The sequence below is a fragment of the Myxocyprinus asiaticus genome, chromosome 13, assembly GCF_019703515.2.
Source record: "Myxocyprinus asiaticus isolate MX2 ecotype Aquarium Trade chromosome 13, UBuf_Myxa_2, whole genome shotgun sequence".
Lineage (NCBI taxonomy): Eukaryota > Metazoa > Chordata > Actinopteri > Cypriniformes > Catostomidae > Myxocyprinus > Myxocyprinus asiaticus.
This window is the reverse complement of record NC_059356.1, coordinates 50,435,136-50,448,589: the sequence shown is the minus strand read 5'-3', so window position 1 is coordinate 50,448,589 and position 13,454 is coordinate 50,435,136. Positions and strand designations below refer to the sequence as shown.

The 13,454-nt window shown below is 40.6% G+C and overlaps 1 pseudogene; it reads right to left on the bottom strand.

Moving 5' to 3' along the window:
- Window positions 1-7,903: 7,903 nt before the first annotated feature.
- The window catches only part of LOC127451024 (trichohyalin-like), a 30,878-nt pseudogene continuing 25,327 nt past the window's right edge, over window positions 7,904-13,454 (bottom strand).

The window sequence follows — 13,454 nt, the reverse complement described above, 5'->3', positions numbered from 1 at the left end:
CTTCCTGTTCATCTTTACCCTCTTTTTGTCTGGCCTCCAATAATGTTAGATCCATCACTGGTTGCGGAAGAATCCACAAAGGAATTGGTGGCAGTATCACTCTTGGTGCATACTTGTATGTATTTAGACCCATTTAATTTATCATCCCTTCAAAACTATTATACTTATTCATCCCTCTTTCCCAACATGTCTCTAATATCTTTAGCGTTGGATGAGACGCATCCTGACTTTTAAGGTGTGTCCAGTACACTGCCATCAGTTTTTGTCTTCTAATATATAGAGGCATTTCACCTACTTCTACCTGTAGTGATGAAACTGGTGTTGATGCATATGCTCCGCAGCGAGTTCTTAATGCCTGTGCTTGAATCCTGTCCATAATCTAATACAGATCTTATCATTGTTATATACATAGTTTTTAAAGCCATTCTGTCTGCTCCCCACCCCTGTCCTGACATTCATCTCATTACATTCAATACTTTCAACTTCAACTCATTGTCTACTCTTTTATTAGAGAATATGATTGTGATTTTTCCACCGAGAATTTAAATCCCCACTTATACGACCATTGTACTTCATTTAATGCCTTTTGCATTTTCTGCACACTGTATTTATTATTTCTTCCTCTGTTCCACAGTGCTCCATCATCTGCAAACACTAATCTTCCAATGCTCTTGTCTACTTTTCCGAAGACATCATTAATCATTATTATAAATTTCACTGGACTTATTACACTTCCTTGAGGGGTTCCATTTTCTACAACACCACTAGATGATATGAAATCTCCAACTCTCACTTTTATCATTCTCTGTTTAAGAAAATCAATATTCCAGTTAAACTTCCTGCCACCTATCCCCAGTTGCTCCAGTTTCACCAGCAGACCCTCTCTCCATAGCATATCATATGCTTTTTCTATGTCAAAGAATACTGCTACTACTAACTCTTTACTTGTTAAGTCCTCATGGTGGTGTAGTGACTCGCCTCAGTCCAGGTCTGAGACCATCAATCCACGCATCTTATCACATGACTTGTTGGGCGCGTTACCACGGAGACGTAGCGCGTGTGGAGGCTTCACGCTATTCTCTGCGACATCCACGCACAACTCACCACATGCCCCACCGAGAGCGAGAACCACATTATAGCGACCACGAGGAGGTTACCCCATGTGACTCTACCCTCCCTAGCAACCGGGCCAATTTGGTTGCTTAGGAGACCTGACTGGAGTCACTCAGCACACTCTGGATTCAAACTCACGACTCCAGGTGTGATAGTCAGCGTCAATACTCGCTGAGCTACCCAGGCCTCCGTGACACCGTGTTTGCTGAAGGTTGAACCCATAGGAAGCATATATACCAAGAAAAGCATAGGACTCAGGATCGAGCCTTGCAGTACACCACAGGAGAGAAGAGCAGCAGAAGATGTATATTGACTCAGACAGACAGAAAACCTTCGGTTGTACTGTTCCCTGAATACCTACACTCTTCTCCAGGCTATTTCCGTCTACTGTACCTCCACCCCACAAGGTGCTATGGGCATTAAAGTCTCTATGTGCTTCAGATCATCTAATATCAGCTTTTTACAAGGATTATAAAAGTGTATAATAACAAAACTCTTATCATCTACTCACACCTCAATCACCACATATTCTATTTTTACTTCCCTTCCCCACCACTCTATATTCCTGATTTAATAAATCACATCCACCACCATTACCCTCTTCCCGGTGTCTTCTCACAGATGTATACCCCTTTATTACAAAATCAACATTAGGCTTCAACCATGACTCCTGTATGCACATCACATCAGGTTTTTCATCCATCTGGTTTAGATAACCTTTAAATTCCACAAACAAACATCAACAAATATACATTAATATAAATGAAATTATTGAGTTTTTGTGTACTGACCGGTGTCTACATGGTTGAGTGATGTTGCAGAGAATACTGAGTGAAAACCGTTCGCAATTGGTTAAGTAACAAACGTTTCCACAACCATTAAATTATTTTAGCATTAATTAAAAAAAAAAACGTCCAGTCAGTAAAATGACCAGCAGTGCCATTAAAAACTTTGTAAAGAAGATTTATATAAATGTATATAAATGTTCACATATATACGAGCCCCTCAGAGGAAAAGGACGGGATATTTTCTGAAATAGTTTTGAGTTCCCTCGCAATAAATTTACCATGATTTTACTGCATTAATCATATTTTAACCTTGATTTTCATAGTCAAACCATCGTAATAATACAGAAAAATGAAAACTATGGCAATAAAAACCATATAGGTGTTGTTATTATGGTTTTACTATACAAATACCAAAACAACATTGTAGACCATAGCAGTGTCTGAAAAGTAATTGCATTACTTATTACTAATTACTTTCTAAAACCCTGATCAACCTCGTCCAGATGAAAAATACAAGGATAGACATGAAATTGTTCCATTAATTCTTTCAAATAAATCATAGAAAATCTAATTAATTATTCATGAGCTGGCCAAAGAATTTAAAGGGGCAGCGTTCAATTAGAAACATATTTTAACATCAGACGTTAAATTAGCAAACATATATTTTAACATTAGATGGTAAATTTCTATTTTAAATTCACTATTGTTTTATATAGAATTGTTCTATAGTCTATACAGTATTTAACTCGATTACATCAGAAGTAACTGTAATTAAATTACTAAAAAATCTGAGTAATCCCTTACTTTTTTCAATGAAAAAGTAATTTAATTACAGTAATTAAATACTTAGTAATGCATTACACCCAACCTTATTACGCCTAACCTTTTTACCTCTGTAGTTTTATATGCTCTCTTTAAATATTTCTATTTACAGTCCTGTTCAGCACTCATTAGAAAAAACAAAGATCATATAAATAAATAGAGCTATAGAACATTTATAAATTTAACTTCACCCTAACAAATAAATTATTTGAATCAAATATTAAAATTTTAGCATTTACTTTAACTGCTTAATTTCTACATGACACATGAACATTTATACAAACATACAGGTGCATCTCAATAAATTAGAATGTCGTGGAAAAGTTCATTTATTTCAGTAATTCAACTCAAATTGTGAAACTCGTGTATTAAATAAATTCAATGCACACAGACTGAAGTAGTTTAAGTCTTTGCTTCTTTTAATTGTGATGATTTTGGCTCACATTTAACAAAAACCCACCAATTCACTATCTCAAAAAATTAGAATACATCATAAGACCAATAAAAAAAACATTTTTAGTGAATTGTTGGCCTTCTGGAAAGTATGTTCATTTACTGTATATGTACTCAGTACTTGGTAGGGGCTCCTTTTGCTTTAATTACTGCCTCAATTCGGCGTGGCATGGAGCTGATCAGTTTGTGGCACTGCTGAGGTGGTATGGAAGCCCAGGTTTCTTTGACAGTGGCCTTCAGCTCATCTGCATTTTTTGGTCTCTTGTTTCTCATTTTCCTCTTGACAATACCCCATAGATTCTCTATGGGGTTCAGGTCTGGTGAGTTTGCTGGCCAGTCAAGCACACCAACACCATGGTCATTTAACCAACTTTTGGTGCTTTTGGCAGTGTGGGCAGGTGCCAAATCCTGCTGGAAAATGAAATCAGCATCTTTAAAAAGCTGGTCAGCAGAAGGAAGCATGAAGTGCTCCAACATTTCTTGGTAAACGGGTGCAGTGACTTTGGTTTTCAAAAAACACAATGGACCAACACCAGCAGATGACATTGCACCTCAAATCATCACAGACTGTGGAAACTTAACACTGGACTTCAAGCAACTTGGGCTATGAGCTTCTCCACCCTTCCTCCAGACTCTAGGACCTTGGTTTCCAAATGAAATACAAAACTTGCTCTCATCTGAAAAGAGGACTTTGGACCACTGGGCAACAGTCCAGTTCTTCTTCTCCTTAGCCCAGGTAAGACACCTCTGACGTTGTCTGTGGTTCAGGAGTGGCTTAACAAGAGGAATACGACAACTGTAGCCAAATTCCTTGACACGTCTGTGTGTGGTGGCTCTTGATGCCTTGACCCCAGCCTCCATCCATTCCTTGTGAAGTTCACCCAAATTCTTGAATCAAATTTGCTTGACAGTCCTCATAAGGCTGCGGTTCTCTCGGTTGGTTGTGCATCTTTTTCTTCAACACTTTTTCCTTCCACTCAACTTTCTGTTAACATGCTTGGATACAGCACTCTGTGAACAGCCAGCTTCTTTGGCAATGAATGTTTGTAGCTTACCCTCCTTGTGAAGGGTGTCAATGATTGTCTTCTGGACAACTGTCAGATCAGCAGTCTTCCCCATGATTGTGTAGCCTAGTGAACCAAACTGAGAGACCATTTTGAAGGCTCAGGAAACCTTTGCAGGTGTTTTGAGTTGATTAGCTGAGTGACATGTCACCATATTCTAATTTTTTGAGATAGTGAATTGGTGGGTTTTTGTTAAATGTGAGCCAAAATCATCACAATTAAAAGAACCAAAGACTTAAACTACTTCAGTCTGTGTGCATTGAATTTATTTAATACACGAGTTTCACAATTTGAGTTGAATTACTGAAATAAATGAACTTTTCCACGACATTCTAATTTATTGAGATGCACCTGTATATACATATATAAACATATACAATGTTCCAATCAACCCAGTCTTTAATATTGTTTAAACACCTCAATTTTAAATATTCTCTTAATTGTTTTACACAATTTTATTGAATTTTTTTAGCTTAAATTACCATTGTATTTGTAGTAAAACCACAATAACCACAAAAATATGATTTTTATTACCAGTTTTCATTGTCTGTATTATTCTTATGATTTTACTACGAATATCAAGGCTGAAATATGATATTGATAGTATATGCTTCTGTTGAATCTATCTGTCTGCATTATTTCAGCTTCATTGTTTAAAAATCGTGTTTGATAGCAGAATTCATAGTAAACAACTACATTACCCATGATACACCAGAGAAAAATCCACCAATCAGAGAACCGTGTCCAACGAATCCCGCAGCACGTGACACGGATCGACCGCCCACTCCCATGATGCACTGTGAATGACGTAATCGTCGGTCTATACAACGCTTTCTTTGCTAAATGAAATTGAAATGAACAAAGCTATTGATTGTCTTAATCGTTTCTCATCTGTATCTGGTTTGTTTTTAAACATTAAAAAGTGTGTTTTGTTTCCTTTGAGAACTTGTAACCTTAATAACATACATGTTATACCAGTGAAGGAGGTGCCGATTATTTAAATATCAAGATCTGTAAAGATCAAAAGCAGAGAAATCATTAAAATTTTACACCAATTATTGGGAAAATTAAACCTAAATTAAATTCATGGTTAATGAGAGATCTATTACTGAAAGGTCGAATATTATTATCCAAAACTGAAGAGTTATCACACTTGCATTAGATTCCATATTCAGCTCTTATCAGGTGAAATATCCTCTGAGTGTATCTCCATATATAATACTCAGATAAGTGTTAATGATGTTAGATAAAAGCAATATGCAGAAATACATCATTACCTAAATACTGGAATCGATTGTCTAATCAGACTGAATGGAAAGAGGTCTGGAAGTTACCTGTCACTGTCTTACTAATAAAGTTAAAGAAGTCACATATAAAGTTATTCATTTCATTTACCCAGTGAGACAAGATATATTTTTATTGTATAAGAATAAGGTCAGGGGTTCAAGCCCCAGCACCGCCAAGATGCCACTGTTGGGCCCTTGAGCAAGGCCCTTGACCCTATCTGCTCCAGGGGTGCTGTATCATGGCTGACCCTGCACTCTGACCCCAGCCTAGCTGGGATATGTGAAAAAGAAGAAATTCACTGTATATGTGCAAATGTATAATGTGTGATAAATAAAAGAAACTTAATTATAATTATAATCTTAAAAAAATAAAATAAAAATCACCGGTCTCCCTTCACTTATATATATATTGTAATATTTTGCAATAAACGTAAAACAGATTGTTTCTATACTTATAATAAACATCCTAAAATCAATAGTTTTATATATTCACATAGTTTTTATTCAATGACGTCATTCGCAATGCATCATGGGATTGTAGTCCATACACAGTCTTGTATCTTTGTCTTTATGTCTGATTTTCATCTCACAATAAAACTGTTGATGTCGTGTGCTGGTTGGTTTGATTCATGACTCACAACTCTTTTAAGAAGGATTTTATTAAAAGTCTATGAAAGAAATGAATGGGGAAAATCACTTCCGGAACCCAGACGGATGAAAAAGTGGGCGGGCACTGTTGCACTCTATTAATGATGATGTAATGTTGCAGCAGGGTTGCACAGGAACGTTTTCTCTCTGAATCCTCACTCTCAAACACTCAGACAACCCAAATACAACCTCAAAGATCTATTCGGGGAACTTTCATTTAAAATGACCATAAACATATTTAATAGACAGATTTGCACATTAGATAATCATCCATAACTATGAGATAACTGATGAAATCACAATAGAAATAAAGCGTTAGACATCATTTAAACAAGACCATTAATAACTGATAAATGTGGCTATGACGGATATATATTAAATATTAATTAGTTCAGTTTATCTTTCTAAATAAACATTATTAACAGGTTTGTGTGGAGTCTCTTTTCTCCTTCTGTTGAAATCTAGAGAGATAATAAATTCTGTTTTAGCATGTTTACTGTTTGAAATATTTTACTCTAACCAGTAGATGGCATTAATGCATTAGTTTTAAATGCTGAAATAGTGTTTCATGTGACCTTGAAGAGTCTCTGTGTGTTTGATTAATGACTGTGTGTTCATATAAAGAGAAAAAGTAGAAATGCATGTATTAGAACAGTTATAACCTATAATAAAAACATACATACACAGCAGAGAATGTATGAATGTTTTATATGGAGGAGAGCCAAGAGGAGAAGACTAATATGGGCATTCCAGAAACTTCAGATTACATCACTGAGGGAAATTCCTAACTTGGAGAGACTTTATAAGGACTGATAATCAGATAAGACTGTGGATTCAACATCGATTTGGTCGATTTAACGCATATTACTCAACTGTACTAGTAATACTTCTGTTGAAAAAGTATTGTAACCAATAAAACTGAGGTTTTACAGTTGCAGAAAGCCTCCTTTGTATTCTGGAAACATCAAATGTTAGTATGAAATTGTTCATATTGTAACATTATCTGGGCTAGTACATATAAATATTGTATTTCTATAGCACCTCTCACAATACACATCAAGCTCTAAAGTTTCAAGCTCTCTTCCACTTTTACAGAAAACACAAACTCTTAATGTATATGAAATCAATCATTTCCAAGCATGTCCATTTATTTTTTTCTTTAAACAATGTTCACTCTCGGACTGCTTTCAGAGTATTTTTCAGTTTAACCTCCAGGTTCATCATAACCTTAAAAGATCTTCTAAACACCTCCATTCTGCACTTTTATAGCTGTCATTGCCCTCGTGCATTGATGAGTCTTGGGCGCTGGTTTGTGGTTTGTCCCTCCTCGAACAACTGTCAGTAGTACTCATCACTGCTGACCGAGAGCACCTCACAAGCCTTTTGTTTCAGAGATGCTCTGACCCATAACATGGTCGTCTGGCCATAACAATGCAGCCCTTGTCACTCAGGTCTTTACTCCTGCCCATTTCTCCTGCATTCAACATGTTGACTACTAGAACTGATTGCTCACTTAACATCTAAACTACCCAGACCTTGACATGTGTCCTTGTTTGGAGATGATCACCTTTATTCACTTCACCTGTGAGTGATCATAATGTTTGGGATAATCTGTGTATGTATTGTATGTATATATCAAATCAGTGCTCTTTTTTATCCTTCTGCCCCTGTCCATGCTGACGCCTGGGCTCACCAGTGACTTCATGAACAGCAACAACAGCTCCACCAACTACACCAGCTGCCATAGAAAAAAGACTGTTATACTTGGAAATGTTGTAAATGTTCCACTGCTTGCTTCCTCCTGACTGTGTGATGTAGATTTCTCCTTTCTCTCCATCATCACTCTGTCAATCTCATCTTGTCTTTGTCTCTCCTCTTCCTCTCTCAGTCTCCTCTCTTTCTCTCTCAGTCTCGTCTTTTCCTCTCTCAGTCTCCTCTCTTCTTCTCTCAGTCTCCTCTCTTTCTCTCTCTGTCTCTCCTCTTCCTCTCTCAGTATCCTCTCTTTCTCTCTCTGTCTCTCCTCTTCCTCTATCTGTCTCTCCTCTTCCTCTATCTGTCTCTCCTCTTCCTCTATCTGTCTCCTCTCTTCCTCTATCAGTCTCCTCTCTTCCTCTATCAGTCTCCTCTCTTCCTCTCTCAGTCTCCTCTCTTCCTCTATCTGTCTCCTCTCTTCCTCTATCTGTCTCCTCTCTTCCTCTCTCAGTCTCTCCTCTTCCTCTATCTGTCTCCTCTCTTCCTCTGTCTCCTCTCTTCCTCTCTCAGTCTCTCCTCTTCCTCTATCTGTCTCCTCTCTTCTTCTATCTGTCTCCTCTCTTCCTCTTTCTGTCTCCTCTCTTCCTCTTTCTGTCTCCTCTCTTCCTCTCTCTGTCTCCTCTTTCTCTCTCTCTCTCCTCTTCCTCTATCTGTCTCTCCTCTTCCTCTATCTGTCTCCTCTCTTCCTCTCTCAGTCTCCTCTCTTCCTCTCTCTGTCCCCTCTCTTCCTCTATCTGTCTCCTCTCTTCCTCTCTCAGTCTCCTCTCTTTCTCTCTCTGTCTCTCCTCTTCCACTATCTGTCTCTCCTCTTCCTCTCTCTGTCTCCTCTCTTCTTCTCTCAGTCTCCTTTCTTTCTCTCTGTCTCTCCTCTTCCTCTATCTGTCTCCTCTCTTCCTCTCTCTGTCTCCTCTCTTCCTCTCTCTGTCTTTCCTCTTCCTCTCTCTGTCTCTCCTCTTCCTCTATCTGTCTCTCCTCTTCCTCTATCTGTCTCCTCTCTTCCTCTCTGTCTCTCCTCTTCCTCTATCTGTCTCTCCTCTTCCTCTATCTGTCTCCTCTCTTCCTCTATCAGTCTCCTCTCTTCCTCTCTCAGTCTCCTCTCTTCCTCTCTCAGTCTCCTCTCTTCCTCTCTCAGTCTCCTCTCTTTCTCTCTCTGTCTCCTCTCTTTCTCTCTCTGTCTCTCCTCTTCCACTATCTGTCTCTCCTCTTCCTCTCTCTGTCTCCTCTCTTCCTCTCTCTGTCTCCTCTCTTCCTCTCTCAGACTCCTCTCTTCTTCTCTCAGTCTCCTCTCTTTCACTCTCCGTCTCCTCTCTTTCTCTCTCTGTCTCTCCTCTTCCTCTATCTGTCTCCTCTCTTCCTCTCTCAGTCTCCTCTCTTCCTCTCTCTGTCCCCTCTCTTCCTCTATCTGTCTCCTCTCTTCCTCTCTCAGTCTCCTCTCTTTCTCTCTCTGTCTCTCCTCTTCCTCTATCTGTCTCCTCTCTTCCTCTCTCAGTCTCCTCTCTTCCTCTCTCTGTCCCCTCTCTTCCTCTCTCAGACTCCTCTCTTCTTTTCTCAGTCTCCTCTCTTTCTCTCTCTGTCTCTCCTCTTCCTCTATCTGTCTCCTCTCTTCCTCTCTCAGTCTCCTCTCTTCCTCTCTCTGTCTCCTCTCTTCCTCTCTCTGTCCCCTCTCTTCCTCTCTGTCTCCTCTCTTTCTCTCTCTGTCTCTCCTCTTCCTCTATCAGTCTCCTCTCTTCCTCTATCAGTCTCCTCTCTTCCTCTCTCTGTCTCCTCTCTTTCTTTCTCTGTCTCTCCTCTTCCTCTATCTGTCTCCTCTCTTCCTCTCTCAGTCTCTTCTCTTTCTCTCTTTGTCTCTCCCCTTCCACTATCTGTCTCTCCTCTTCCTCTCTCTGTCTCCTCTCTTTCTCTCTCAGTCTTTCCTCTTCCTCTCTCTGTCTCCTCTCTTCCTCTCTCTGTCTCTCCTCTTCCTCTATCTGTCTCCTCTCTTCCTCTATCAGTCTCCTCTCTTCCTCTCTCAGTCTCTCCTCTTCTTCTATCTGTCTCCTCTCTTCCTCTCTCTGTCTCCTCTCTTCCTCCTCTTGTTTAAATCTCAGAGCATCTTGATACATCTGATTAGTGTAATGTCCTCCTCCATTCTGATCTATCATTGTGTCAATCTTCTGCAGTAGTTCAGTCACCTGATCTCTGTTATTCTGATCTTTATTATTAAACACATGATATCTGCCTCCACACTGATCAACTAGAGATCTTAATTTACTGTTCTCCTCAATGAGTTTCTCTATTGACTCATCTTCTAACTGATCTCCATGAGTGAAGAGAATGATGGAGTATTTTAACACTTCCTCTCCAAACAGCATCTCAAGCATCACAATGTCGAGTGAGTGACAGATAGGGAACGTCCTGTTTACTTTCTTAACCTCCGTGCCCTGATGGAGGGAACGAGACACAACGCTGAACTACCCGCTGAAATGGCCGGGACCTGGTCTCGGATCCTCAGCACAAAACCTGAATGAGTGGTTGCATACCAGCTCCTTTTATACCCGTATGTCCGGGGGAGTAGCATGCAAATTCCACTCGCCAAATCTCATTGGCCTTTTTAAAAAAAAGCAGAGGTGTTTGGGGCTCCCAAGAGTGACCCCTAGTGTCACTACTTCAACATAACATCGAGTGAGTGACAGATAGAGAACTATTAATTTTAAGGATTGGACGCAAGTGGAATGGCACTACAGTGGATGGAGACGGAGATCATTGAATAAAAGCTTGAATTTGGGTCTGTTCTTCACAGAAAGCAGTCTAAAGATTTGGATTATAGCTAACAAATTTATGGATTTGTTTTATTATTGTTTTATGGTGCTTTCTGTGGTTTATTGTGTTTTTTTGCATGTTCTGAAAACTCATTTTGTGTCCCATGGCAAACAAAAATAAAATTAAATGCTTAATAAATGATTAAACGATTACAGTTTTTATTCATTGTCACATTTTAAAGTGTAGTCTTGGTTAAAGTGATGTAATCCTTTAAAACGTTGTATAGGGCAGCAGAACTGAATGAAACCGTTAAAATATCATATTATTGTAACGAAGCAGGCAAGGAATGAGGATCTAAATGCAGTGTTTTTAATAAAACAAAGGTAAACCAGGTTACTCAGAACATAATGAAAAACAAAACACAGAGAATGAAGCACGGATCACAGTGTAATTCATGTGAAGACTGACAAACTAACCAGGGGAAACAAGGGCTTAAATACACAAAGGAAACCATGGAACACCTGGGGAAACAATCAGCGAATGAGGAACACCTGGGGGAACAATCAGGGAGAACCAATCATGAAATAAATCTACAAAGGACTTCAAAACTAACACAGGAATCAGGAACAGGGAACTAAACAAGAATTTCAACATAAAAGTCTAGACAAAGACAGGGAATACTTGACAGAGCCCCCCTTTAAGGAGCGGATTCCAGACGCTACAAAAAAAAAATTGTCCATGGGGGGTGCAGGGAAGGGGGAAACAGGTAGTTCAGGGGGGCACAAGGAGCAAACAGGCAGTTCAAGGGGGCACAAGGGGCAAGGGGAGCAGACGAACAAGGCAAAGTCAGGGAGGCTAGAGACCAGAGGCTCTGGGACAGATGAGGCTGGCAACGCTGGCTCTGGGACGGATGAGGCTGGCAACGCTGGCTCATTGGCCGTGGCAGGCATGGGCATTGGCTCGTTGGCCGTGGCAGGCGTGGGCACTGGCTCATAGGCTGTGGCAGGCGTGGGCGCTGACAATTTGTGAGGTAAGGTCTTCATGGGCCTACACAACGACATCAGTGGCAAATCATTCAACTTGGAGACAGGGGCCATGGAAGGCTTTGAGACAGGGGCCGCGGGAGGCTTGGAGCAAGGAGTCGCGGAAGGCTTGGTTGTGACATGGCGTGGAGCAGACTCAGAATTGGCTGTGACAAGATGTGGAGCAGACTCAAACTTGGCTGTGACAAGACGTGGAGCAGACTCAGGCCTGGCCGTGACATGGCGTGGAGCAGACTCAGGCCTGGCTGTGACATGGCGTGGAGCGGACTCAGGCGTGGCCGTGACATGGCGTGGAGCGGACTCAGGCGTGGCCGTGACATGGCGTGGAGCGGACTCAGGCGTGGCCGTGACATGGCGTGAAGCGGACTCAGGCGTGGCTGTGACATGGCGTGGAGCGGACTCTGGCGTGGCTGTGACATGGCGTGGAGCGGACTCTGGCGTGGCTGTGACAGGGCATGGAGAGGATTCAGGCGTCGCCGTGACATGGCGTGGAGCGGACTCAGGCGTGGCTGTGACATGGCGTGGAGCGGACTCAGGCGTGGCTGTGACATGGCGTGGAGCGGACTCAGGCGTGGCTGTAACATGGCGTGGAGCGGACTCAGGCATGGGCACTAGCTCGTTAGCCATGACAGGTGTGGGCGCTGGCTTGGAGCAAGGAGCCGTGGATATTCTATGTTTTGGTGTCTATGCAAACGTAAGAGAATATACATTTGCTAGAACCAAACCTAACGTAAGAATACATCCGCTTTCTCATGAGATCGCATTGTACATTCCTTTATAATAACTTTTATTACCATTAACAGACATCATTACATTCCATAAAACTTAAAAAGATTATTTAAATTGCAGCGCTGCCTATTTTCACCATTGAAATCTGTTGCTCAAAAGAACCCAGAAGCACTGTTGCCTGCGGTGTGATGTCAGAGTAATTTCATCTATAGTCTATTGACCTGTTTCAGTGACGTTTTCCACCATTTCCACAGCCGCCATATTTGTGACCATCAGCATGAGGGAGCAATGGTGATGAATGTAAAAACACCCATGAAACGAGAGCTAGAAAAATATCAATTGCTTTTGATCCATGCCAAGTCCCAGGAAAGGTGTATAAAGGTCTGAAGTTAGCATAAATATGACCAAATTTGACTTTTTTAATATATTTATCTAGGGCTGCAACAACTAATCGATAAAATCGATAATTATCGATAATGGAAATCATCGACAAGGAATTTCATTATCGATTAGTTGGATATGTGCAGAGAGCGCAGAGGAGCCCCTCAGTGACGTCACTTTACAGCCCAGTGAAAATGTGTTGCATGATGAAACTTGCAACGGAGACAAGTTGACGCAGAAAAAAACTCGACCCAAGTTCTCCAGTGCACAAGCTCACTTTATAAAGATCATAGTAATCCTACAGTTTAATGTGGAGCGGCTTCTTCAACTGTGTTGAAAGAGTGATTGTGCTGGTTGATGCGTTTAAGAGTTGTTTCTCTCCAGCGCATCTCTTACATTTTATGTTTTATAACGTATACATGTTATGAATGCAAAACTGTTTGTTTTTGCCACATTGCGCTAATCAAACCGTTTGCAATGGAGAAAGGGAGCGCCATTAGAGTATTTTGATTAAACTCGTGCAACATCATACCTCGACTTCAGTTTCAATGTAATCACTTGTGCAGCTCTCATGCATATCATACCGATGTCTCAGAGGTCAAAGTGTGTTGGATTTTAAAGTGTTTTAGATGGTTT